General features: G+C 42.5%; 1 long non-coding RNA gene across 3 annotated transcripts in view; it reads left to right on the top strand.

Moving 5' to 3' along the window:
- LOC102376589 overlaps positions 1-18,738 on the top strand; it is a 33,635-nt gene extending 14,897 nt beyond the window's left edge. For 2 of the 3 annotated variants that reach the window (XR_003092485.1, XR_003092484.1), the window contains 2 exons: positions 13,423-13,528; positions 18,570-18,738. This is a non-coding gene — a long non-coding RNA (uncharacterized LOC102376589). The remainder of the gene's footprint in view (positions 1-13,422; positions 13,529-18,569) is intronic. The other variant, XR_003092486.1, reaches the window with a different exon arrangement.
- Positions 18,739-25,285: the final 6,547 nt, after the last annotated feature.

The following is a 25,285-nucleotide window of genomic DNA, read 5'->3' as shown; positions in this document are numbered from 1 at the left end:
CTATCTATACAGAAAATACTTTAGCCCTGGTAAAATAAAATAGAACATGGAGGTATTTTTACAATATTACTATAGATTATTACAATACAACATCTTTTTGTTCACTACACATCATTATACTTAAATAGTTTTAAACATGAATAATTCGTAGTTACATGGTGTTCTTTTCATAAACAGAGAATTAATAATTACTTGATTGATGAGCTATCTTTACGTTCTGCTTCAAAGACTGCACTGTCTCTGGCTTGTAGTTCAAGGGGGTAATGCAGAGCTAAAAAGTATAAAAGGAAAAGCAGTTTTCTGTTTCTCCTGTAGAGAAAGGGAAAAGTCCAGCTCTGGCACCCTTAACTTATTATAATGTTGCTGTACTGGGACTCATGTTATGTTGTGTTTGGGATTTTTGTGTTATGTTTTACTTTTATTTTCTCTTTTTAATGATGGTGAATGTAAATTATGAAAGCTGTAGTAACAGGAAAGCGGGTCACCCGGAATTGCATAGTTATGGTCTCCATACAGAGAGCACAAATTTAGTGAATGAGTATGTGACAGACAGACACAGACTCTGATTGGGAGACACAAAAATCTGGAGCTTTGGTTTGTTTTGGGTTTCCTGGGCTTGGTGCTGTGGCAAGGAAGTCCTGGCGCTCGGAGCAAAGCCTGCCCTGTGCACAGATTTTGGGGGGGCACCCCCCCCACAATGAGCTGCTTGAGGCTCCACTCCACACTCTGCCCCAGCTGGGAAGCACTTGTTAGCACCCCTTTACTTCAGTGCCCAGGGTGGTCACCCCAATTGCCCCCCTACCCCACTTTGCTACAGCACTGCCTGTGCTTCTTGCCAAGAAATTCAGACCCTGAGTGGTTTTGCGTCTGTAGGACCAGGTCTGATAGAATAGGAACTTACTTTAGCAATAGCTGAGCTGCTAATGCAGTCTTCTTGGGACCAGTCTGGGTAGCAACTGAGCTGGAACTTCTAGCAATGTAGATCTAGACCTGGCAGCATCTATAGGACATGGTGATGGTGTTGACTTTTTTTTTTTACTGGACACCCTGGGAGCTGCTGCCTGGGAGCTGATTGACTAATGCTGAGTGTCTTTGGGTTCATGAATGAGGTACAGGTGGATAGGCATTGTGATTTGGCAGGCTTTGGACCCTGCCAAACCAAGCAATTGATAACTGGGACTGGGAGGCTGGCCAAACCCTTCAATCACTTAGTTCATGCTCCCAAGGGCTCCTAGGTGAGAAGCAGTAGCTGTAAAGGTGATCTTGAGTTGAAATGGCATGTTCCTACAAATTGAGTGTGTCTAAGGCTTTAGTTGAAGGTCTTCAATGACTGCTTCTCATACAGGAGCCCTTGGGGACATGAACTGTAATGACCATTCAGCAACAGGCAAACAATAGCCTTTCTATGCTAATGATACCTGGAAAACAGATTGTGAAAAGGTAAATTTAAAAACATGCTTTTCAATATTGGAAAAACAGCCCTAGTCAGAATTAGGTCTATATAGCATAGCCTGGTCTCAATTCCTGAAGTGTTTACTGATGTCTAAAGGGCAATGTTTATGATGGACAATACGCACTAATGAAGTTGAACATGTCAGGACATTTACCTCTGTATAAACAAACTACTCCAATCAGTGCAAGAGAATTGATGGCATGACCTTGCATTATTATAGCTGTACTATAAGTATAGTCTCACATTTCAGTAATCGTTCTATAATTTAACATCCTCTTCTGACCTGCAAGTGTTAAACAACCCAAGTGTGGATTAATAGGCCTGTAAGTGAAAGCATGAAAACAGGCACTCTCAGATGCATCAAGAATCATTTTTATAAATAACTGAGATGGGGAGATGACAGAACATTTGCTTTTGCAAAAGATGTCAGAGTATAGATTGAAGTACAATTCTTATGCAGATACTATGAGCAGGTTTATACGAAAATAAAAGTACCTTATTCTTTTGGAGAAATCTGGCTTGAAACAGTGAAATCTGCATTACAATAGGCGGCCCTACTGACCTTCTTGTCAGCAGTGGCTGAGCAGTCCTTGATCATATAGCACGACTTAAAATCTCTTGGACATGCACCATGTTTTCTTTTCTTTGTTAAAGGATTTTATGCTGGGAAGAAAACGTTTCATTTTGCTGTCACAAATCTTATGTCCAACAGCTTATAAGCATAATTAAATTATACAGGGCCTCAGTTCCTTACACAGTCTTTTTCGTGTTTTGCTTCAGGTTTCTCTTCTTGTGATCAAAGGCTGAATACAAAGTTCAGATAGACACAAATAGGTCGTCTTCTCCTGGATAGCTGCGGTGGTATTGTGCAGCTATAGTTACTGCTTGCTAGATCTTTAACAAGCTTTCATTTTACATTCAGAACACACACAGGTTTTCTTTGCTACCAACATCAACACACACAAGCAAAAATACAAAACATTCCCTCCCTTCCCCCAAAAAACTAAAAGGAGTGGTGGGGGGGGAACCCTTAACTGAATTCAGCTCATAGCAGTAGTACTTTTGGTAACCTTCAAATACAGCTTCTGCGGACAAAGAACACTTCAGTCTTTAGGAAGTCATCCTTATTAAGTAACCCTTTTTTAGATTAAAAACCCAATTTTTAATAAAATGTTTTCAGCTATAAAACTCAACTTTTGGTAAGTATTGCATTGATACAGCCAACCCCATATTTTATTTTTTTCACCATCATTTTTATTACCATTAGAATTTATAGTTTTTATACTTTTTTTTTTTTTTTTCTTCCCCTTTCATAATGTGCACACTCTCTCTCTCCATAATAATAGGTCTTTTGTGTTTAACACCTTGCTCAGTGCAACGAAAATTCAATCCTCGGAGCTCCCCGTGTCTCCTGTTTGTTTGCCGTGTTGATTGTCTAATCAGAATGTTCAGGCTCTTTATCGCCTCTTTCAGATCACTCCCCCCTATGCTGCGTTCTTGGGGGAGAAATAACATTAAGAGAAAGGGACTTTCAAGAAACCACATAATTTGTCACTTTCAATTTCTCTTCTCTCAGCTTCTGAAAATGGAAGAACGCAGTTGTAACGGCAGGAATGGATGCAAAAGAAATGTAGGCTCCTTTCTTCACCCTGCTTTCCCTTTGCCATGCAGCAAAAATAGCTTCTTATTTTTATTTTTTTTTTTTACGTGAGTTCATGAGGGTGAACTATACAGTATTATAGATGTCTACTGAAGGAGCTTTGCCCATTGGCTTATGAATCTACTTTACATCATGCGATATAATGTGTTCTGCTCACCTTGGGGGGGGGAGGGGGAGGGGGGAAAGAGATTCTTTCAATAGTGAGGTATGTACCAGCTCATGCATGAGGGATTAATCGGAAATGGAGATGGAAATAGCCTGTTGGTCATGATAATCTATCCCCAGTGTAAGTTTGCCCCCTGCAAATATATAAATCTGAGTATTTAAAGTGAACTGTACAAAAGGTCCTCTGGCTACATAAGCTGGAAAAAAATGCAATATAAGTTATATACAATGTTGTACATAACTCTGATATGAAAACGGAAGGCTGAACTATCTATTAAAGTTTAATGTATATAAAATATATTTTGCTATGAATCTTCTGGATCTAGCTTTAAATTATCCTAGCTAGAGACCTTTCATCACTACCCTTGGGGAAAGTGTTCCACGTTCTATTACACCTCGCCTTTTGGAGAGATTTTCTGGTATTCAACCTTGGCTTTCCTTTCCTTAATTTCATTCTATTGCTGAATCCCAGCTCTTCTATATTCCCTTTGATTCTTCTCCTTCCTTGAGAGACAAATGCATGTAAGCCAGAGTCATGGATTTCCCATCATATTCTATGCCTTGAAGTCAATGGAAGTGATAGATCCTCAGCCCATCTCAGGATGGGCCCTGAGTCAGCTCTTAGGCAAGCTAAGTATATCTATTTCTCAGAAACCAATTCCTCCAGCCCCTTTGGTGAAATTTGTTGTTCTTATCTAAATTGTCTCTTGTTCCACTTGGGGTTCAGATGCTTAGAGCAGAGAGTCAGATCTTCAGCTGGTGTAAATCATCATAACACTGACTTCAATAGAGTACGTTGTGCCTGTTTACATCAGCAGATGATCTGACTTGGAGTACAGAATTGCATATATCTTATTTTCTAAAGCCTGTCTTTTTAGTGGAAGTAGCAACATTGTCTGTGGTCCGTGGGAGGTTTTTCCTAAATTAAAACCTGTTACTGCTAGAATCGCTGTCTAGCATCATAACTCTTACCTACTTCACTCATTTGGGGGCTTGATCCAAAGATGTCTATCCAGTTCAGTGGTCTTTGGATCGGGTTTTTTGTTTCTCACAGTGGATTAAAGGAATCGAATGAACAAGTGAAGGGTTCTTTTTTTTTTCTTTTTTTTTTTCTTTTTCTTTTTTTTTCTTTTAAACTTATTTTCTTCAATATATAGAAGGGGCTTTGTTAGTCTAATAAAGTTCAAGGTCCTAGTCTTTATCATCAAGATATTCAGTGGCTTATCTCGGGATCTCTAGTCTAGGATGAAGGCTAGCATGGATAATGTTGCTCTTCAAACGCAATGGAGCTTTACCCCACAAGGGAGAAACATTACGTGTGCGCGAGAATGGCCTTTGTCGGAAGCCAGTGTACGACCATGAAATGTTCAGTGAAATATAATCTACATAGGAAATAAAACAGAAAAGTAAAATTTAATCTTGCCTTCCAGATAAACAGTGTTATAAAGAAGAATTAAGGCTTTGAATTACATATAGGTAAATCTAGAGACTGGCATAATCCATTGAGTTTCAACCTAGATCCTAACTTAACTGAACTTCAAGGTGCAGTGTCAGGATTTTGGTATGGGCGTGTCTCTCTTTAATGGGCAAGTAAATGCTGGTTAATGCAAGTGGTGTAAATCAAGTCGTAAATATGGCTGTACATCTCACATACTGATTTTAAGACTTCTCTGAAATCACATAGCATCATGAAATTATAGACTTCATCAAATTGAATGTGCTCAAGCCAAATTAAGATGCATAGCCAGCCCTAATTCTGGCATTTCTGAATTTGCAAGTACTCGATTTTGCAATCTTAAGTTCTTTTGCCATAGTTTCTGTGTGACAGTTATCAAGGCAAACAGTTATATTCGAGAAGTAATATTGCAATTCGTTTGTTGAATAATACATGCTGAGTACAACTACTGACTTTTAGTGAGCCTGCAAGCGTGAATAAGTAATACTCAGTGTGAGAACAGGTTCCAGAATGAGGCCTGTATTTTTGTGTGGGGTATTTTTTCCCCCTGCAAATGCATAGCCATGCTAATAATCAAATGACACATTCAGCTTTGTGCACAGAAATATTAAATTAATAGAATTTATCTAGCATCACAGACAATGAGTAGCAGTAGTGTGGGTGGAAAGGATGATGAATGATAGATGCCTAGCAGAGCTTTGAAATTAGCACAACTTTTTTGTGTTAATCTTTTGTAAAAATTACACCTGACACTGCAGGGCACAGTACGTGTGTGGGAAGAGAGGTGGCAGGGTATGAGAAGCAGAGGGGTTGAGTGCATATGTTGGGGAGTGCTCCCAGGAGTCAGATTGTATAAACATGTCAGGAGAAACAGTGGTCAGGTAGTGGATGAAATATTTACTGCAGGCTAAAATCCAATATATTTAGAATAAAGGTATCAACTATAGTCCATTCCATCATATGAATTCTCAAACTAGAGCTGAGAAAATAAGTGACTTGCTAAGGAGGCACTTTGGCTTAGCAGAATGAGCATTTCAATCAATATATCTTCTAACCACTCTAGAAAGGGAGGGCAGGCTATCATTCAGTGTGCATCAGCTGTTAAAATGTCACTGCTATGTCTGCATGATCTTCTAGCACAGGGGTAGGCAATATCCAGTGTTGTGGGCTCCATTTCTCAGCAGCCCCTGCCTGCATCACTTCTAGCTGGTCTCCATGGAAACCCCAGGAGTGGCAGGGTCATCACAAGGTGGGGCCATGATGGTGCTGTGCTCCCAGGGTCTCCATGGAGACCGACCCAAATGGCACTGGCAGGGCTTGCAGCTGGGCAGGGAACTGCTCTGGGACCAGGATCTTGCGGCAGGACAGCGTGGGGCAGAGCCATGATCCGCTGCCCCAGGGGCGTGCAGGCAGCATATTGCAGCTCTGCTCCAGCCCATGCTGTCACTACCACAAGATCCTGGCCCAGGCCCTGGAGCAGCTCCCTGCCAGCACCACTTGGGTCAGACTCCATGGAGACCCTGGCCCTGGGCTGTCATGGCCCTGCTGCTCCTGGTGTCTCCATGGAGAGCGGCTGCAGTGATGTGGGCAGGGGCTGCTGGAAAATGGAGTCTGGCTATTGGCCAGATCCACCATTTTGTCTGCCCCTGTTCTAGCAATATAGTGTAGCTAAAATCACTCTAATTTTGGCCCTGAACGGAGTATGGTTAAACTTGTAATTGTTTTGCTACACTTACCTGCATGGTTCTGTAGTGCTGTGTAACAGTTACAGGGCAAAAACGGCCGCTCCAGGAGAAAAATAACCTGGAAACAATTGGGGTTAAATTACTCCTGGGAGAGTTTCTTCTTGTAAAGAGAATGTCCTTACACATTCTCTTCTGAGAGAAGCTACAGTGCAGTCCTCCGGCAGTCTAGGGTGCTCTGCTCCCAACCCCCACCCCCTTTCCAGGAAACAGTGCATCACTTGATGGACACTTGCTCCACTTACTGCTCCACCTGCGCAGGCAGCGGGGCAGCAGCCCCCCTTCACAATCATCTTACTGTCCTACAGAGAGACACAAGCTGCTCCTGAGCAGTCCGGGTCATCCAGTCAGGGCTGCTCTGTGCACTTGCTACCATTCTGTCTCCAGGTGGACTGAGGGAGCCTTCAGAGCAGCTGAAATGTATTTACAGGGTCCTCCTGGCTACCCAGTGTCAGCACTGTAGGCTCTCAACATACATATGTTTGTTCGGGTATCTCTGGATCATTTTTTCTACCAGGTAAACAAACTTGGGAGCATTCTCCCCAATCATTTTGAGCATGTGTACTCAGCCACTGCATCACTTTCTGGCCTTGATCACATTGTTTAATTTCTCTGAGTCTTCCCCCCTGTCCCTCACCCTTTACAAAAGGGGGGGAGGTGTTACTTACTTATTACCATACATAAAATATCATATAAATGTGAAGCCCTAGTTAGTGGCAAAAGTAGAACTAGATATGAAGACTTTGTAAGTATCTACTTAATGCCTTGGATCTTTAAGAGGAGACAATAGTCTAGTATTCTCTTTTCCCCAGAATTCAGCGGTATGACTTTTTCACAAGCTTTGTGGAAATGAACAAGTTAGTAAGGAGGAAAAAAAAAAAAAAAAAGTGAAAAAGCTTTCACTGTGGATACTTCATACATCTTCACTAAATACATTGTGAGCGATCCATTGCCACTTCTGACATCAGTTATCACCACCTGACACAAATGTCCATGTCTGGAAATGAAAGAACTCAATTGATCCTGCCCCAAAAAGGAAGGACCTACCTCTTGAACTAAAGGTGAATCGCTCCCAAGTGTCGTTCTCTTTATAGGACCGATGACAATTGGACAATTTGAATTTTGTTTGGCAGTGACTAATGTTACATAGCCAATTCCTTACAGTATTTGTTGTCTCTTATACCACAAGATGGATGAGCATAGTAAGCTATGGTACCTGAAACACAGAAGATGCAGCATGAGCAGAAACTTTTAGTGGAATACCAAGAACTGAAATAGAAATAAATTGAAAGCAACATGCTGGTCCCAAAAATAAATCTACGCTTAAGTGCATGAAAGAAGTGCTAATCTAGCCTAACCAATCAAGACAAGTGCATGGAAAAACGGCCCTGACAGTTATTCAAGACTCGAGTGGTCAGACTATGAAGAAGATGCTATCATGACTAATAAGATGTCTCTGAATTCTTGTGACCCAGACTTTAAATGCATTTTGATTGTGAATTGCTAATCAAGATATTTCAGCTCAGCAGCACAATTCAGAAGGAGCAAAGTATTATTAAGATACTATACTGAGCTTGCTTTGCGTTCAACCTTTACTCTATTTTCCTTAAGATTTTGGTAACATTTCATTAATTTCCTACTAAAGACCTACACCAATTTCAAAGACAAGTCGCTGTAACTGGTATTCCCTTCACTGTCACCTTAATCTCTTTGTCTACTCTTTTCCTATATCTGTTGGCTGCCAAGCAAAGAGTTTTGGAGCAAAGAATTTGAATTTAACACTACTTATCTTAGGTAGCCCTATTGCTTTCAGATTACTATGTTTAGGTATTTTTATGCTTAATCAACTTGATGGCTTAAGGCCCCACCTTGTAACCTTTCTATGGCAAAGACTCTAAACTTACGTATGAACAATAACCAACACAGTGGAACCCCTGGCTGTTACTGTAATATTACCGCAACTAATTAAACATTATATTAAATAAGATTATTTAGTACAGCACAGGAGTTGTCTTGGCACAAAGGGATTCTGTTCTCAGCAATATTAGAATAAGAGACACTCACTGTCCTGAAGAGTCTACTAATTTGAACTGTTATTGGTGTTTGAATATCAGCAATTGTACTTCTGCATCTATGCATGTTATTTTTTTTCAGTTCCCCAGTGAGGTACAGACTGGTTTTGCACATTTTATTTAAAATTAGATGCAAGGAAAATGATAGCGAGAGAGTCTTCTGGGAAAAGAATGATAGAGCAGAAGCTGAAAGGTATCCCAAGATGGGTGGAAAGTAGGGGATTAGGAAGAAATATAAAACTGAACAGCTATTAAGAAATATTTGACTTAGGCAGAACCTGTGTGCATAAAATGAATAATAACCAAAAAAGAGTCAAATCCATGCACTGTTCTACCTCTCTTAATGCTGTAATCTAGTCTTGGCCAATTAATCTCAGTCCCACAAGAATGATCTAGATGCACAAGGAAAAACATGGTGCATTTGATAGCTTTCCAACCAATAGTCTTAATGCCTACTGTGTCCTATATGAGCAAGGAAGTAAGGTGCTAGAAAAATCTTAGTTCATAATAAAAGTCCAGGCTGAAAGAAAGTAGTCAGTCTTTACCAAGATAGTGTCTAACATAAAATCATAACATTGCTTTCCTTTCTGCCCTGAAAAGACAGGAAATTCAAGCAAGCAAGAACTTTAAAAAACAACAGAGATTGTATTTCATACAGGGAAGGCTAAAATGATACTTTTATGGTCTTCAGAGGTGGCCCTCAAAGCTGCAGTTTAAGGTTGCATCACTGTTTTTAATTTCAGTACAGAGGGTCCTGGACTGCTGTGAACAGTGAAGTGTTTTCAGTGCTTTTGGAAAAGGTTCTCAGTTCAAATTTCTCTAGCACATCACTGACCCGACCCCGCATGCAGAAATATCCCATCTCATTGTACCCAAACTCCTCCCTCCATTGTGGAAAATGCAGCCTCAGTGCATTCATAGCACCTTTGTGTCTTTTGCATCGAATAACCCACTCCTATCACAGCCCTGAATGCTTGCATGGGCTATTGCAGTGTTTCCAACTTTTTCCAGCCCAAGGCACACTTGCATTAATAAAAATTTTCCATGGCACACCTATTAAGGCATTCCCCATCTTTATACCTATTGAAGCTCATTGCCATGGCAAAGTTCCATGGCATGCCTGGTCATTTTTGACGGCACATTTTTGTGTCACGGCACACTGATTGGGAAACACTGGGCTATTCTACTGCACGGCACCAACACCAGACTCGCCAGGCTGGGAGGGATGACATGAGATTTGGAGCCTTCTGCACTAAGTGACCTAAAGTCCATTTATAATGGAGGAAGCTAAATTTGAAACAATGAAGATCCTGGTGAGCCACCTAGAAGCAGATATCCACCATCCCTTCCTGAATGGAAATAATGGTTACACATCCATGTAACAATGAAATGATTAGAAAGTTTCATAGCCCGTATCAGAATTATGTTTTCATTGAAACTGAATGTTGCCAAGGACTTGATTTTGCCTCTGTTGTGACGTCACTGGCAGCTTGTTGCTTGCTTCAGTAGGATCAGGTGCAGAGCCTTAGTATGCGGAGAATTAATTGGAAATATAAGTATTAAGAACAACATACAAGCTGAATGTTTGTACCCAGCTGGCTTGAGCTCTCTGCAGATATTTGCCTGTGACCAAGGAAAGCCTAAAAATGTGTATTTCCATAGGAGATGCTGCTATCCCCACCCTGCATTAATATGCAGGATCTGTGCTCTTAATCCATTGCTAAGCAACACTTAACAAAATTGATCTTGCATTAAGCAAGCTCTAAAGCTTGAATAATACATTATTTCCCCCTTCTACTTTTAATCACTGTAAACCTTTGGTTGCTTTTTGAATGTCACAATATTTAAACACCAATTTTTAATTGGTAGGGAAGTCGACTTGGATTAGGAATCGGATGTAAATCCATCCATGATACTGCTATTTAATTTTTTTTTAAAGTTGATTAACCATGGAATAGCATGGGGGATGGGGGGAAGCAAAAAGCAAAGGGAATGTAGTATAAAATAAGAGCATCCCATTTTGTATTCAGATACATTAAGGGCAGTATCATGGCAGTGACTTTGTGTGTATTATAAGTATCATTGTCATTGCTGATCATGTTCTGTATTAAGGTCATACAGCTATGTGCATTTATATGTGGCGTACAAGAGTTTTTCTGATTCCCATACAGAAATGTTATGTATGTGGAAAATAGCCTTGCATCTCTTGAGTTTTCAGAATGGCTGCTAGAAATGTCATTCCATGCTTAGAAGTTGCTGGAAATTGCCTATTTTGTCTTCTAGTCCATCCCCCTGCCATTACAGAATTGCTCCCTGGAGTTTATTCTTCAGTGTTGTAATCAGTCCAGTCTTATGAGTCTCAAGTAACAAAGCTGTCGATGCCTCCATCAGGAGTTTATTCCACAGTATATTAGATCTCCGTGCTAGGCAGTATTTATTCATATTCAGACTATATTTTTCAGTCCAGACTCTTCTCTTTTCCTTAAACCATCGCAATAGTGATAGCACAAGACAACTATCCTTAATTTCTCAAGGTTTGTGTGATGTGGTCATTACTTCTATTACAGAAACTTCTATCAAAACAAGTACCTTGTCAGGCTAGGGTAGGGGTGGGCAATGATTTTGGCCACATAGGGAGATTTGATGAGCTGTTACAGACCAGATCAGTGCCCCCCACCCCACGTAACAGTTCACCCAAACTCCCTAAGTGGTTCTGCTTCATACTCGGCCACGTGGTTGGGATGGGGTCACAGGTGGGTGGGAAGTGACATCCAGGAGTGGGATGGGTGGATGGGGCCAGGGCTGAGATTGTGGGGTGGTAAAAGCATGGGGTTTGGGCCCAGGGCAGAGCTGTGATCCGCTGCCTACATGGCCCTGCGGGGGGGCACCTGCCAGTTCCACAGGCAGGGGTATGCAGCGAGCGGATTATGTCTCTGCCCTGGGTCCTGGCCCCATGTTGTCACCACCCAGCAATCTTGGGGTCTCCATGGAGGCTGCCCGGGACCCACTCATGTAGGGCATGTGGCCAGGTGAACTGGGATCTGCATCCAGGGCTGGGATCTTAAGGCAGTGACAATGTGAGGCTGGGGCCCAGGGTAGAGCTGCAATCCAGCCACCGCACCGCCCAGCCCTGCTGTGCACCTAGGGGTGGCAGAGTCGGCCACATGCACCACAGCTTGGGCTGCCCCCTGTGCCTGGGCCAGGTAGGACTGAGGGATCCACATAGGCCAGGCAAAATCCCTCGGTGGGGCAGATCTGGTCCTCAGTCTGTATTTTGCCCTCCCCTGGACTAGGGAGCACTGAGTAGTTAAACATCTCCTGCCTCTAAAGCCACGAGTCAGGGGAGCAGTAATGCATGTATTAAGTTCAGCCTTATTTAGGACATCAATTACCCCCATGTGTTTTAAACCTTCTTGAATTCACTGGGATTTAGGCATGTCCATTAAATAGGGATAGTACTCTGAGTCAGCATCTAAATAGAAAATGAAATTGTATTATCTGTTCATAAAAACAAATGCATAATCAAACTTTGCTTTTGTAATTAATGATAGGGAAATGTGTATAATGTTGCAGACTTCTACTAAATATGACAGGAATCTTAGCTTGATGCCATGAGTTAATCCTCTAGCAAATCTATTCAATGATATAAATTTCTGATTTTGAGAAAATGTAATTGGTACTTGCTATGGCAATGATTAAAACATTCTTTCTAGGAGGACGTCAATTTTTTCAGGATCTGCTGCTATTTTGGATGTTGCGCGTTGTCTCACTGCAAATAGTGTAGATTTTGACTCTGTATTATCATCCATCCCATATAGATTCGGATGTGGGATTCCACATTAGTATCTTGCTTATAAAACACCTTTTATAACTTATTGGCTTAATGTGTTTGGATGGTCGGGGGAGGGAGAGGAGGGTCTCACATATGATCTATTCAAATCTATCAACAAGTAGTATTAAGAGAAATCATTCCCGTATGAACTGTATTTATAGATATTTATACTTTAGTATTCCCTGGAGATTCAATTGAGGATAGGGTACCATTGTGGGAAGTTGTAGTCTCTAAAGAATTTACAATCTAAGCGGGTGAGATGGAAGAAAACATGTATTTCCAATTCCTACTTTAAAAGTTGGGGAACTGAGATACCAAGGTTTTAAAAGGTATTTAGGTGCCTTAAGATGTAGATAGTAAGTCACAGGATTTTCAAAGGCACCCAACTTCCATTTGAAAACATGTTTGTGATTTGGCCAAGATCATACTGGCAATTGATATTTGAGTTCAACAAAGAACCAAAATATCCTGACTTCTAACACTCTAATCACCAGATGGATAAAGCTTCTTTCTCCACTATCTTAGCATAAGAATGAAAGGCCTATAGTTATAACCCCTTAAAAATAAGGCTCTAAATGTTTCAAAGGTACAGGATCTCTGTAGTTCCCATTAATTTCAATGAGATTTATAGGTTCTCAGGACCTTTGAAAATCAGATCCCTGTTGCATTTGAATACAGGTAGAGTTAAAAATATTAAATTCCACCCAGACTTGTCTCTGTGAATGACATTTTTGAATGAAAACTTGGAGGATTTTAATTGAATGTACACATCTTGATTTCCAATAAATGGCTAATTGTGACTTATCCACAAGGCACATTTATATTCATCAGAGACTTTTTTTTCTGTATTATACCATGGTAGGAGCCGTATCCCATCAGCAAAAACTCAAGAACCTGTACTCAGTGTCTAGAGATGAATTATTAAAATGAATAGAAAATGTAATGTATATATTACTTCCCTAAGGGGCTCTTTGCAGAGTAAACTTAAAACTGCATACGCTTGACTTGTATACATCTTGTTGATTTCTATCTCCTTCATCAGCGTGGAACTTCATCTCCCTGGGTTCTGCATTTTTCTCCATCCTGACTCCTCCCAGTGTAACATCTGCTACAAATTTCATTGCTGTGCTGTTTGCTGCTGCTTCCAGGTAATTGATGAAAATGTTAAATAAGACTATCCTAACAGGCTCCCCTACAATTTGCAGGACAGTCTAACAAATGCTTGACTAGAATCTAAATATATTGTGTGTACTGCATTTCCTCTTTCCATTTATGTCTGGCAAGATTTATTCTTTATTAAATGATGCTGCCTCTGACTCTAGCTGCCATCTCTCTCCATGCACTTATGATGCAATTGGCACCAGGGTACCTGAATGCCAGCAAGTATATAAATAACCATAACAAGCCCTCTCTCTCAATTGTTAACAACTTTTGTCTGCAGAAAAAACCCTCTTTTCTTTTGTAAGAATTAGTGTGTGAGAAAACCTTACTGAGGCAGAAATGGAAGAGATGACTTTGCCTGCTCTTTCTGAGCTTAGAGGTCATTCTTTCGCTTCCAGGGACCAAATGTCACAATCCTACTTTGCCCCAGAAAAGTTCGGTCTCCCTTGTTCATTCAAGTCCGTGCTTATTGGTCATGACATGGCTATAGAAAAACATAGTCACGGATACAGGGGCAGAAGCAATCTTTTTGATATCTATGGACCATCCCATGGAGCAACGTACATATCAGGATGGAGAACATGGGGGTGTTGCATGTATGGTGGCTGTAGTCTGAAGACTCGGTAACTTTAGTACAAGTGTTAATCTTATTTACCCTTCCACTCATCCATCTATTACATGCAAACACAGATCAAAAACCTATGTTACACCCACAAGTTACCGTGAACATCTGTCTCGTATTACAGATACCTCTATGCTGCTTTCTTCCCAGCATGTTCTCCCAATGGCCTCATCACTTAGCTGGTAAATAACAGATATTTTTGCTTGGCTGGGAACAATTAAGAAAAACTTGCACAATCAGGCAAAGTACAGGCCATTTGCAAGATGGACTAGGATGAACCCCCCATTCCAATCACCCTGGGTCTAGTTGCTGTTGCAGGCATGAGAGAGAGAGTGTGAAACTTTTTTCTCAATGATGAGGCAAATAGCTGTACAAAATTTTATATGTGAAGTCATAAATTAATACCAGACACTTTCAGGCCACTGCATACAGTGCTACAAAACTACTTTCTTATTCTTTAACTCTGTCAGCATGTATTTCTGTAGTTCTTATCCAGTATGCTACTTCTATAGTCCTTTAAACTCTTATTTTTCCCATAAAAGCAAAGGGTCTTTACCATAAAATTGCCTAATTAAATAAAAATAAAGACATAGCATTTAAAGGTGCAAAGGAGGTGCATTTATTCTAGTTTTGAGACCTGAGCCTCTAATTTTGAATGGTATTTATCTCTCTACTGTTATGATAAAAAGGCTGCCTTGTTTCTTCCTTTTATTTTATAGCTCTTCTCTCAGTCTCTTCATTTATAAGCAAAAAATGCATTGTGTCTTTTCTGGGATAACAGACCCCTTAATACTATGACAGCAATTTATCCCAATTTCAAAAAGCATGACATTTGAAAGTTAAAGGAAGGGGGTGTTTTTCCATCTCATGTTGGGACAAATGCATTATCTTAGGGCTTTCTCTTTCTGAACTGAGATAACTATGTGAAAGTGAGACATTATCTTGGCTGTATGCTTGCTCATTCTCTTTCCCCCTGCTGTGGTTTTGTGCATTTCAGCTTTTTTTTCTGTTTCCTAGTACAGATAAACCAATACATAGAAAGCGAGAGACAAAGACTCTTAACTTCTGGATCCCTTGGGTCAAATTGCACACACATACATTTGTGTAATCCCTTGGAGCCAGCCAGAACCCTGTCTGAGAATGGACTTGGTAACCTTCCTTCCCTCCCTAGGAAAATCACCTATGGAATAGGTGACACATTTGGATGCTTATCTTGCTGGGATCCTATGATCCCTGTTGACTTCCTGCCCATAGGGCAGGGGGCTGGACTCGATGATCCTCCAGGGTCCCTTCCAGCCCAAACGTCTATGAAATCTGTGTCTTCTCCCCCTCGTTCTGGGTCTGTCTGGAATAACCACCCTGTACCACCGTGCAAGTTTGTTCTGGTAACACCAGTGCTGTTCGTAACTTATTTCCCATTGTAGATATCATGCACAACATCATTTTGAAGAAATTGTGAGAGCTCAAACCAGACTGGGACCCCAACCAGACTAAGGGGTTTTTTTGCTTCACCTTGTCTGCATCTCCATTTATCTGCAACTTTCCAGTGACTCTGATGTCCATTTAACAGTGCAGGCCTTTTGATTTCAGTTTTTCTATTGAACTAAAACATCATCGAGGATAGTCCATGTTTCATTGATGCCATTCTGCAATATAATAATGCAGAATGCTGAAAGGGCCCACTGCCATTTTAGTAGGGGCTTTATTATTTTGACATCATTTTCCACAAATGTATGGGATTGGAGATAATGATGATTAGTAATTATTTGCTGCAAATAATTTGCTGCAAATGGCTTAAATTCATTCACACTAAACCGTGAACAAAATGAATTTGATATGCGCTGTCACTTCTCTAGCTGTGGTGTTTTCTAGTAATACTACGGTAGGAAAGTGAGAATAATAGTCTAGGACTGTTAGACAGAGGCAGAGGTGTAGCTTGGAAAAATGCACCCTGGGTAAACCTCTCCCCCACCCCCAAATCCTCACAATTTCAATTTAGGATCAAAGTAGAAGGTATTCTGGGAATGATAGTTCTCTAGACTAGCAGTGGAGTTTGCTGCTGCCAAGGGAAACTTTCACCCCATTTTTTGCTATCAGAGCCCAAGTCCAGGGTGCCAAAAAAAAAAATGCTGAATTTTGTTGCAAAATATGGGGGTCAGTTTTTACCCAGGAGCAGTAAACTCTACTGCTACTCTACAAAACTACAATTCCCAGAATGCCATGTACTCTCTGACACTCATTGCCTGCAGTGGCTGTTTCCTGGAGTTAGGAAGTGCCCACAGAGGAAGGCAAGGCTGCAGATAGGCATCAGCAAAGTAGGCTGTAGTGAGTAGCCCCAGGGTAAGGCATGCTTTCCTCATCCTTCTAGCACCCCTGTCCTGGGGTGGCACCTGGCACATGTGCCCCACTTGTACACCCCACACTATGCTACTGAATAGATGGGTCTTCTTTTGCCCCCTCTCGGGTATGTTATTAAGAAAATTGTACTCAGCCCTCTATACATGACTGTTATAAAGAGGTTTCTTCCCCCAGTTCATTCATTTTCTCCTGGAGCACTGTCAGTGATTCGTGTTAAGAATCTGTCAAAGCTACCAAGTATGTTGTCTTCCTCTGCTGATGATATCCACTCTTTGCTAACTCTTCCAAAATGATGTGATCGATTTGCAGTTTTTGCATTATTTCCCAAATGCCAGGCATTGGTTTGGTATCTTGCCCCAGCATTTGTGGCTTCACATGCTTGTTTTGTGGACTCTGACTTTGAGCTCTGAGCATGTTTCTGAACTAAACATGCTGGGTCCTAAGTCTTCTCATGCTCACACCTATGTAGTTTGGTGAGGACATAGCAGAAATTTGCCCTGCTCAGGACGTCCTCCAGTAGGATATCATCAATGCCAGTTGCCAATCTTACTTGATCAGGAGCTGCCTTAAGGTTTATCAGAGCTGAAGCTAGCCTAGAGGAGTAGGTAGTGAGAGCCCTCTTGCTGCCTGCTCTCATACAGGAAAGAATCCAGTCCAGTCTGTATTCATACCTCCCCTTGATTGTGGATTATCATGTACAGTACGGCACAAAAGGACCGGCGCCTTTCTGTACTGGATTAAGCTGGTGGAGAAATACATTTGGTAATTTCCTCAAGGACTCCAAACTCCAGGGATTGTTCTCATCTTTTCTTTCATCTCTTTACCATCAGTATTCACTATTGCAGGGAAACATTTTAAAGGGGGGAAAAAGCAAAAACAAAAGATTGCTCTTCTAAATTAACTGAGACTATTACATTCTAGCACATTGTTATAATCATCCCCCGCTGGAAAATGTCTAGGAAGAAAGGACCTGGAAAGGCTGTTGGAGATGCAAGCAATTATAGTTCCTCTATGACTCATCTGCATTGTTTTTAATTTTTATACATCAATACTTCTTTTTGTGTTTTGTTTTGTTTTCATTTTTAATGAGAAGTTGAGCAAGGTGCCCAGAACATTGTTTGGCACAACAAAACTCTAGCTCCTGCTGTTTTCACGCTGCTCAGCAACTTCAGCTCTGTTGTTTTAAATATATGCATCTGAGCTGATGCCAGGGCCGGCCTGGCCTCTGAAGCTGAAAGGTGCTTTGGGAATGCTCTGTCCATCAGACAGTGATGCTTCCTGACTTGTATAATAATCTCTGTGAAAGTCGTTTGTCTGGCAATGATTCTAATATATGTGCAAATGAGCAAAAGAAGGGTCATGGAGGGAAGAAAGAAAAAGAGGGAGTATGGAAAGAAGGTGGAAGTGTAAACGGCATCATGGAAGGCAGAAAATGATCCTGATCCTGAAGGGGTATAAGAGCATGGTGGGGAGAGAGCAAATGATGTAGCAAACAGGAGATGAGTAAAGGTAGGAATGGGAGAGGGAGAATGATGAGGCAATGAGCAGAACAACTGGGAGGGTGAGCCTGCTCTGATGCAAATGTAACTTAAAGCTCCTTTACATTAGAAAAGGTTAGAAAAAAATTAAGTCTTGTATTCAAAGCTGTTGAATTCTGGGAATAAGTTTGGTGAACATTGTCCTGGGCCTGGTTGAGTAAAGAATGTGGGTAAGGCAGGGAAGGACCGGGAGCCATTTGGCTGGGATTAGAGAACATCAAGGTTAGATAAGGAGCTGGAGACAAGTGGGAAATGAGTCAAATGGCCAGAGAGAGGGAGAAGGCTCCTGCTGGTAAGTATTGTAAAGAGACTAAAAGTAGGAACAAATGGCTGGTGCAAAGAAAGAGGCAGGGGCCCTGTGGAAAAATAACAACTGATAGTGAAGGTAGGGGATAATGTTGAATGAAGGCGTATGCACAGGCAACATTAATACTAGCATTTTCTATCTGTTGAGTCCCTCACTTTACAGCCTTAAAATTCTTAAGATTTTGGTATTTAATTATGTTCCAGCAGCAAGTAAAGACCTCACCTACAATAGGGTCACCATTGTGCTTAGTCACCCCATATGAGAAGAATGCCTTGAAGAGCTTTGACACAAAAAAAGGCAAGACAAATAGGTATGGACTAATAGCAAGTAAACGATCTGTCAAAGATGTAGGACTTACACCTTTGAATTTCTCCCCGCTTGCCCACACCACTACAGTCAACTGCAGTTGGTATTTATATCCATCCTCATTCACTTGACTAGGACTTCTCATGTGTGTGTTTTTGCATGCATCAGTCTGCTGATCCTAAGGGTTATGTTTAAAATAAAAGGCCAGGTTGGTCTTTTACTGTCTTTTCTAACACAAGCCTTTTATGTTTTAAAATTGTTTTTATCTCTTCCCTCTTCTAGAGATCTGTGGGTGAGCTGTCTTTTGCCAAAGGGGGAAAAATGTTGCGCAGAAATCTGTCCCCAGGTTCTCATGGTAAATTATTAATAATCTGACATTTTCTCTCTTGCTTGGGTTTCTTTAGTCTTTCCCCATGACATGCCTGGTCAAAAGCTGTGTTGGTCTCCAAATGAATATAGCAGCTGCAGATCAAGATGCGATCTTAAATTTATTTATGCTAGTATTGCAATGAATTAGGACTAGTGAATAGTCCAGTATTACAGTGAATTAGGACAGCCAATTTAGTAGAAGCAGATCTGGCTCCTATTAAGGCCAATGGAAGTATCATTTTTCCCCCCGACTATTCAAATCACTGGGGCAATATTAGACCATTTCAAAGGGAGAGGATTTCTTAAGCCTGTGTATTGGAATATCTGTTTAACTTACAAAATAACTGGTGCAGTTTTCCTCTGTTACTAACATATTGTTTTTATTGCCACATGCCCTGTTTCTTTGCTGGGCTTTTAATTGTGTGGATACAGCAAAATTGAGACGATCCAGATTCTACTACAGTAAAACAAATATCACTGTTTTGCTGTATGGCATGGAAAGGGGGAGTTGCAAATAAAGTTGGAGACAATCTCTGCTGAATTTTTAAATGTGGGGTGGGAGGAAGAGCTACAAAATGAACTGTGACTTGCTGTAATGTGGAAGAATATCTTGGGATCTTTTCAAATCGGATAATCCTTTCCAGCAGAGGTTAAATTAGCTTTTCTGCACTATTGTACGGTAGAGCTAACAAAACTAACCTGCAGTCCTGGAAATTGCAGGGAGTTAGAGTGGTATGTGCAAGATACACAGGGATCGTATATGAAATAGCACAATCTCTTATTTATCTTTCCCTGCTAGGTTTTTTTTTTAATACCAATAAAATGTAAGAATTTGCCCTGTCTCTGGTGGAAGGGGTTCAGTATGGTTCAGACATGTACTTTTTCCTCACTGCGTTTTAAAGATTCATTATTTCAAAGATACTCTGTTGTAGGCAGGTTAGAAAAGAGAGGAAAGGGGCAGCACAAACGGGGAAATAAGTCAGTAAAAACCCACCTAATATCTCTTCAGGGGTTACACAATAGCCAGCAGCCACTGCTTCAAAAACTGCAAGAGACAGGTTTGATTCAGGCAAGGAGAGTGGTTAATGCCAACTCTCTGTCAAGGTCTAGGGAACTGGTGCCTCCGGCATGCTGTGTACCTGATCATGACACCTAAATCCTGAGAGAGGATTATGAGAGAGGGGCCTCTACAAATATACGTGTTGGAGGAGAATGAGAGCCCCTCAGCCTCTCTTTCTACGTGCTGGGATCATCATGCTTTACCTTCTGCTACCAGAGGGCAATATTTTCCTTCCAGCTTTTTCTGTTGTGGTATCTCATGGCTTGCCTAGACAACAGATACAACCTTGGATCACTTGCCCCCCCGCCCGCCCGCCCCCAGGAAGGTAGACCCTTGTATAAGAATCCAGGTCCAAAACAAAAGAAACAAAGTGCCTAAGTACCTTTTTAAGGCTTTGACCCTCGGCTCTTAGTCCTACAACTAGTAGCTGGTTATGATCTTATGTTCTGTGCAGCCAAAAGCAAAGCAAAATTGTCTTTAAATATCATCAGCTGGAAGAGTTCTCCAAGCAACTGTCTGCTGGCCTAGGAGGAATGCAGTATGCTTCAGCTGTATCTCCTGCTCTCTGATAGTATAGATGTGTTCCTGAGAGACTTTCTCTAGTATATAAGAATCACCAGGTGCCTTATTAAGTACTTTGTTTCTTCTGCATAAAGGAAACTTGGTCTGGACTGAGGATTTGACTCTCTGTTTTTCAATGGCAAACACTCTCTAAACCAAGGCATTGTAAATTCAGGCATAAATCCTGAACTCCAGGACAGCATACAGGAGAGCTTCTAGAACGGGACTTTCATGGATATAATGAATTGTGCATGGCAATCAAATCAGGCAACTTTATCGCACATGCTTATGAACATCAGAGATCATTTGCATGATACTTCGCAACTGGGAAACTTATCAGATTTGGATGAAGAACTAACAGACAACTTGAAAATGTCTGCCCCCCCCACCCCCCAGCCAAGGGAATCCTATAGCAGGATGCAGTGACGTGTACCGGGTTGTCCTTCAGATCACATAAGGCGAGAGATCCACGTGAGCCTAAATGGCAGGGGGAGTTCACAAGGTGAAGGCACAACAGGTTCTGTGACCAGTGGTAGCAAGGGAGTGATGTGGCTAGCAGCATGTATGACCTTTGACTCTGACCTGAATGATCAGGCTTTCATTTGCATCTGGGTCAACTAGGGCTGGTCACTTGCCCAAGTCCAGTGCAGACCGTGATCTCTTGCCACAATGAGACATCTCCCCTCCTCTGCCACTACAGTGGCCTAATTCCCTCCACCTGTATGGAAAGATGTAACGTTATATCCCTAAATCAGAATTAGAAGCGATTATGGCATTGCCTAGTGATAAAAGCCAGCAGACTTAGGTATTTCAATTCTTGTCATGAATGATAAACAACACATGGGTGATGTGCTGCAGCTGTTGAATGATATAGATTGCTCTCTAGATTAAACAGCATCTACACTTTGCAGGATCAAGAAAGATTAATAACATTTTCAATATGGGATTAAGCCATAATTAGGTAAATGTTACTTACTTTTTATATAATATAGAGTGTTTAACTTTTATAACTTCTCACTGGAATCTTTGCCCAGTAGACTTATTAGGCCAAATTTACACCGAGTGAATTCAACTGTACTGAAATCACTGGAGGTTTGACTGGGAGGCTGAATTTGGCACACTGTGGTATTGACAAATGCATTTCATAGTAGGGTATGATAGTCAAACTAGCTCGATATTGGTTTCACTGCTGTCATTGAAAGTAAATGGCCCACTGACTCCAGTGGGGGAGGAGATAGGCCAGAAATGAAAATCTGATCCTGGGTTGAAGAAACAATTGAAATAAAATATGATATACATTTGACTCTCTTCTAAAGGGAGACAGCATGTAAGAGCTAATATACCTTATAACAATAGATATTTGTGTAGTCTTTTTTACCTGACTGTGCCTTCCCACCCCCCAAATATTTCACAAATTATGCGATGTGTGTGTGTGTGCGCATGACAATACGTTTCAATGATCTCCAGGGCAGAGGACAGACAGAGCCACTTGGGGAAATAAATAATGGAAAAGGTGCCCATTTAGTGTCCATGAAGAGGAGAGAGAATTTCGGCTATTAAGAGTCTTATGTTTAGCGCTCTGTCTATCAAAGTAGGCAGTCAAAAGGGTTACATTCACCCTACTAGGATGAAAAGATGCATAAATCTTGAACAATTGATGGGGTTGTGTACATGACGTGGAGAGACTAGGTTGGTAAGATTTCTTGACACTAGAGCTAGAGAAAAAGGCTACTGATTGCAGCTGTAACCCTGTTTCAGTCCTATTTTTAGAGGGCATCCTAAGTCTGCGGGTCTAGTCCAAAGTCTTGAGGTGACTGAGCAGAGAAACACACAAGGCTTAGAAGCTATTTATTAAGAGACCAGATCTGAGCATCTTAAAAATGTGGAGGCCTCCTGATTTGAATGGTGATAGAGGGTGAGGGTGAGGCAGTTCTGTACAAAGATTAAAGTATAATGCTTGGATTTGGATTTAGATCCAAACTCTGTAGGAATTTGGTTTGGCCTCCTCTCTTCTTACTACCGTTTATTGGGCTATAATTTTGTCCTGCTGCAAGTATGTAACTGCTATTAACTTCTATGTGTATCAAGGGGAGAATATAATCATTGGTACTTATGTGAGTATAAACTTCTTTCTCAGTTAAAATGAGTAAAACCTCTTTGTTTCATGGTCTCAAAGGTTTTTATTGTTTTGATGCAAAAAATTGGGGGCTATATTGACCACAAAGCTAGTACCAGCATTTTAACATGGTACTGAGTTCATGACATGGGTGCTGCACTTGGAGTTAGATTTGCCACTGGGGAGGTCCAGTTTACTACGGTGCAAATGGGTCAGAGAGTAGCCATTCACCCTGCATCAACTGTACAGGAAAGGCGGGTCTTCCTGCTGTAACCGGCTGTTTCACGACTGGAATAGCTGCGCAAAACAGGGTTCACAGCTATGCTCGTGACAGCTGGTCAGTTGAAAAAAAGGTCCCTGCTTAGGGATGGCACATAACTAGTGAAGAGCAAGCTCTCCTCTCCTCTCCTCCCCTGAGAACGAAGGTGATGGATTGTCTTTGTGATGTGGATGTCTACAATGAGAGCTTATCCTGCTCTATAATAACCTAGATGCAAGGTTAGACAAAAGACCTTGCCCTAGTCTGTAATAACCTAGACACTGCTCCTGATGTAATCCCAGGGCACAGAGACGTGGGGCTGGAAGGCACCTCCAGAGGTCACCAAGTCTAAACCCCTGTCAGAGGCAGGATCATCCCTCTCCAAACTGCCCTACACAACCTATTGCTTAAACTTGTCATAAAACTACCGTCAGCCCCGACACAACACGAGGCCTGGACAGATGTAACAGTGCTGCTCACAAGTGACAGGGCCAGCAGCTGTGAGGGGGTAGCTGTTACCTCCACCAACTCCTGCCCTCAGAAGGGAGTAGCAAATGGGTGGCAACTCTCCCCCTGTTTCATTACAGGGTCCCAAGGGCAAGGAGTTAGCTCAGTGTCCACCTGCTCCCCCCTGAAAACAGGAAAAACTGACAGCCGGTGGTGCCTCTATTTCCCTTCTCTCTGCTGGGGGTGGTTACTTTCTGCCCCCGGGGGTGATGGGGTCTGTTCTCCCCCATACATTATAAGTCGCTGAGTGATCTCAAGCCTTGTCACTGGGTGAGGCGAGGGGACAAAACCCAGCTAGACAAAGCCCTGACTGGGATGATGTAGTTGGGGTTGGTCCTGCCTTGAGCAGGGGTTGGACTAGATGTGACCTCCTGAGGTCCCTTCCAGCCCTCCTTCTCTGTGAGGGCGGGGGCTGGGTTTGGGAGCAGGGCTTGCTTTTTGTTCGGGGTCTGGAGCACCTCGGCCTCCAGCAGATGTGGGGGTGCAGGGCCACGACCCTCCCGAGGGGCTGTGCTCCATGCTCTCAGCCTGCCCCGCTCCCTTCATCGGCTCGGGGGGAGCTGCCCCTTCCCTCAAGGCACAGGGGTACGTTTCCCCCTTCCCAAAAGACAGAGGGGTCCATTTCCCACCCCCTTCCCTCAGAGCAGAGGGGTGCATTTCCCCTCTTCCCACAAAGCAGAGGGGTGCATTCCTCCCTACTTCTCCTCAGAGCAGAGGGTGCATTTCCCCGCTTCCCTCAAGGCACAGGGGTGCATTTCCTCCTTCCCTCAAGGTCGAGGGTGCATTTCTCCCCTTCCCTTAGGGCAGAGGGTGCATTTACTCCCTTTCCCTCAAAGCAGAGAGGTGCATTCCTCCCCCCTTCTCCTCAGAGGGGTGCATTTACTCCCTTTCCCTCAAAGCAGAGAGGTGCATTCCTCCCCCCTTCTCCTCAGAGGGGTGCATTTTCCCCCCTTCCCTCATGGCAGAGGGGTGCATTCCTCCCCCCTTCTCCTCAGAGGGGTGCATTTCCTCCCTTCCCTCGAGGCAGAGGGTGCATTTCCCGCCTTCCCTCAGGACAGAAGGGTGCATTTCCTCCTTCCCTCAAGGTCGAGGGTGCATTTCTCCCCTTCCCTTAGGGCAGAGGGTGCATTTCCTCCCTTCCCTCAAAGCAGAGAGGTGCATTGCCCCCCTTCCTTCAGGGCAAAGGGTGCATTTCCCCCCTTCCCTCATGGCAGAGGGGTGCATTCCTCCCCTTAGGGCATTTCCTCCCTTCCCTCGAGGCAGAGGGGTGCATTTTTCTCCACCCTCAGGGCAGAGAGGTGCATTTCTCCCTTCCCTCAAGTCACAGGAGTGCATTTACTCCCTTTCCCTCAAGGCAGAGGGGTGCATTGCCCCCCTTCCTTCAGGGCAGAGGGTGCATTTCTCCCCTTCCCTTAGGGCAGGTGCATTTACTCCCTTTCCCTCAGGGCAGAGAGGTGCATTCCTCCCCGCTTCTCCTCAGAGGGGTGCATTTCCCCACTTCCCTCATGGCAGAGAGGGTGCATTTCTCCCCTTAGGGCATTTACTCCCTTCCCTCAAGGCAGAGGAGTGCATTGCCCCCCTTTCCTCAGGGCAGAGGGTGCATTTACTCCCTTTCCCTCAAAGCACAGGGTGCATTTTCCCCTTCCCTCGAGGCAGAGGGTGCATTTACTCCCTTTCCCACAAAGTAGGAGGGTGCATCCCCCCATCAGTGAGTCCGTCCTCACCTCAGCCCCCCACGGCT

This window comes from Alligator sinensis, unplaced genomic scaffold (assembly GCF_000455745.1).
Source record: "Alligator sinensis unplaced genomic scaffold, ASM45574v1 scaffold111_1, whole genome shotgun sequence".
NCBI lineage: Eukaryota > Metazoa > Chordata > Crocodylia > Alligatoridae > Alligator > Alligator sinensis.
Note: the sequence above shows the minus strand (reverse complement) of the source record. Positions and strands in the feature narration are given on the sequence as shown.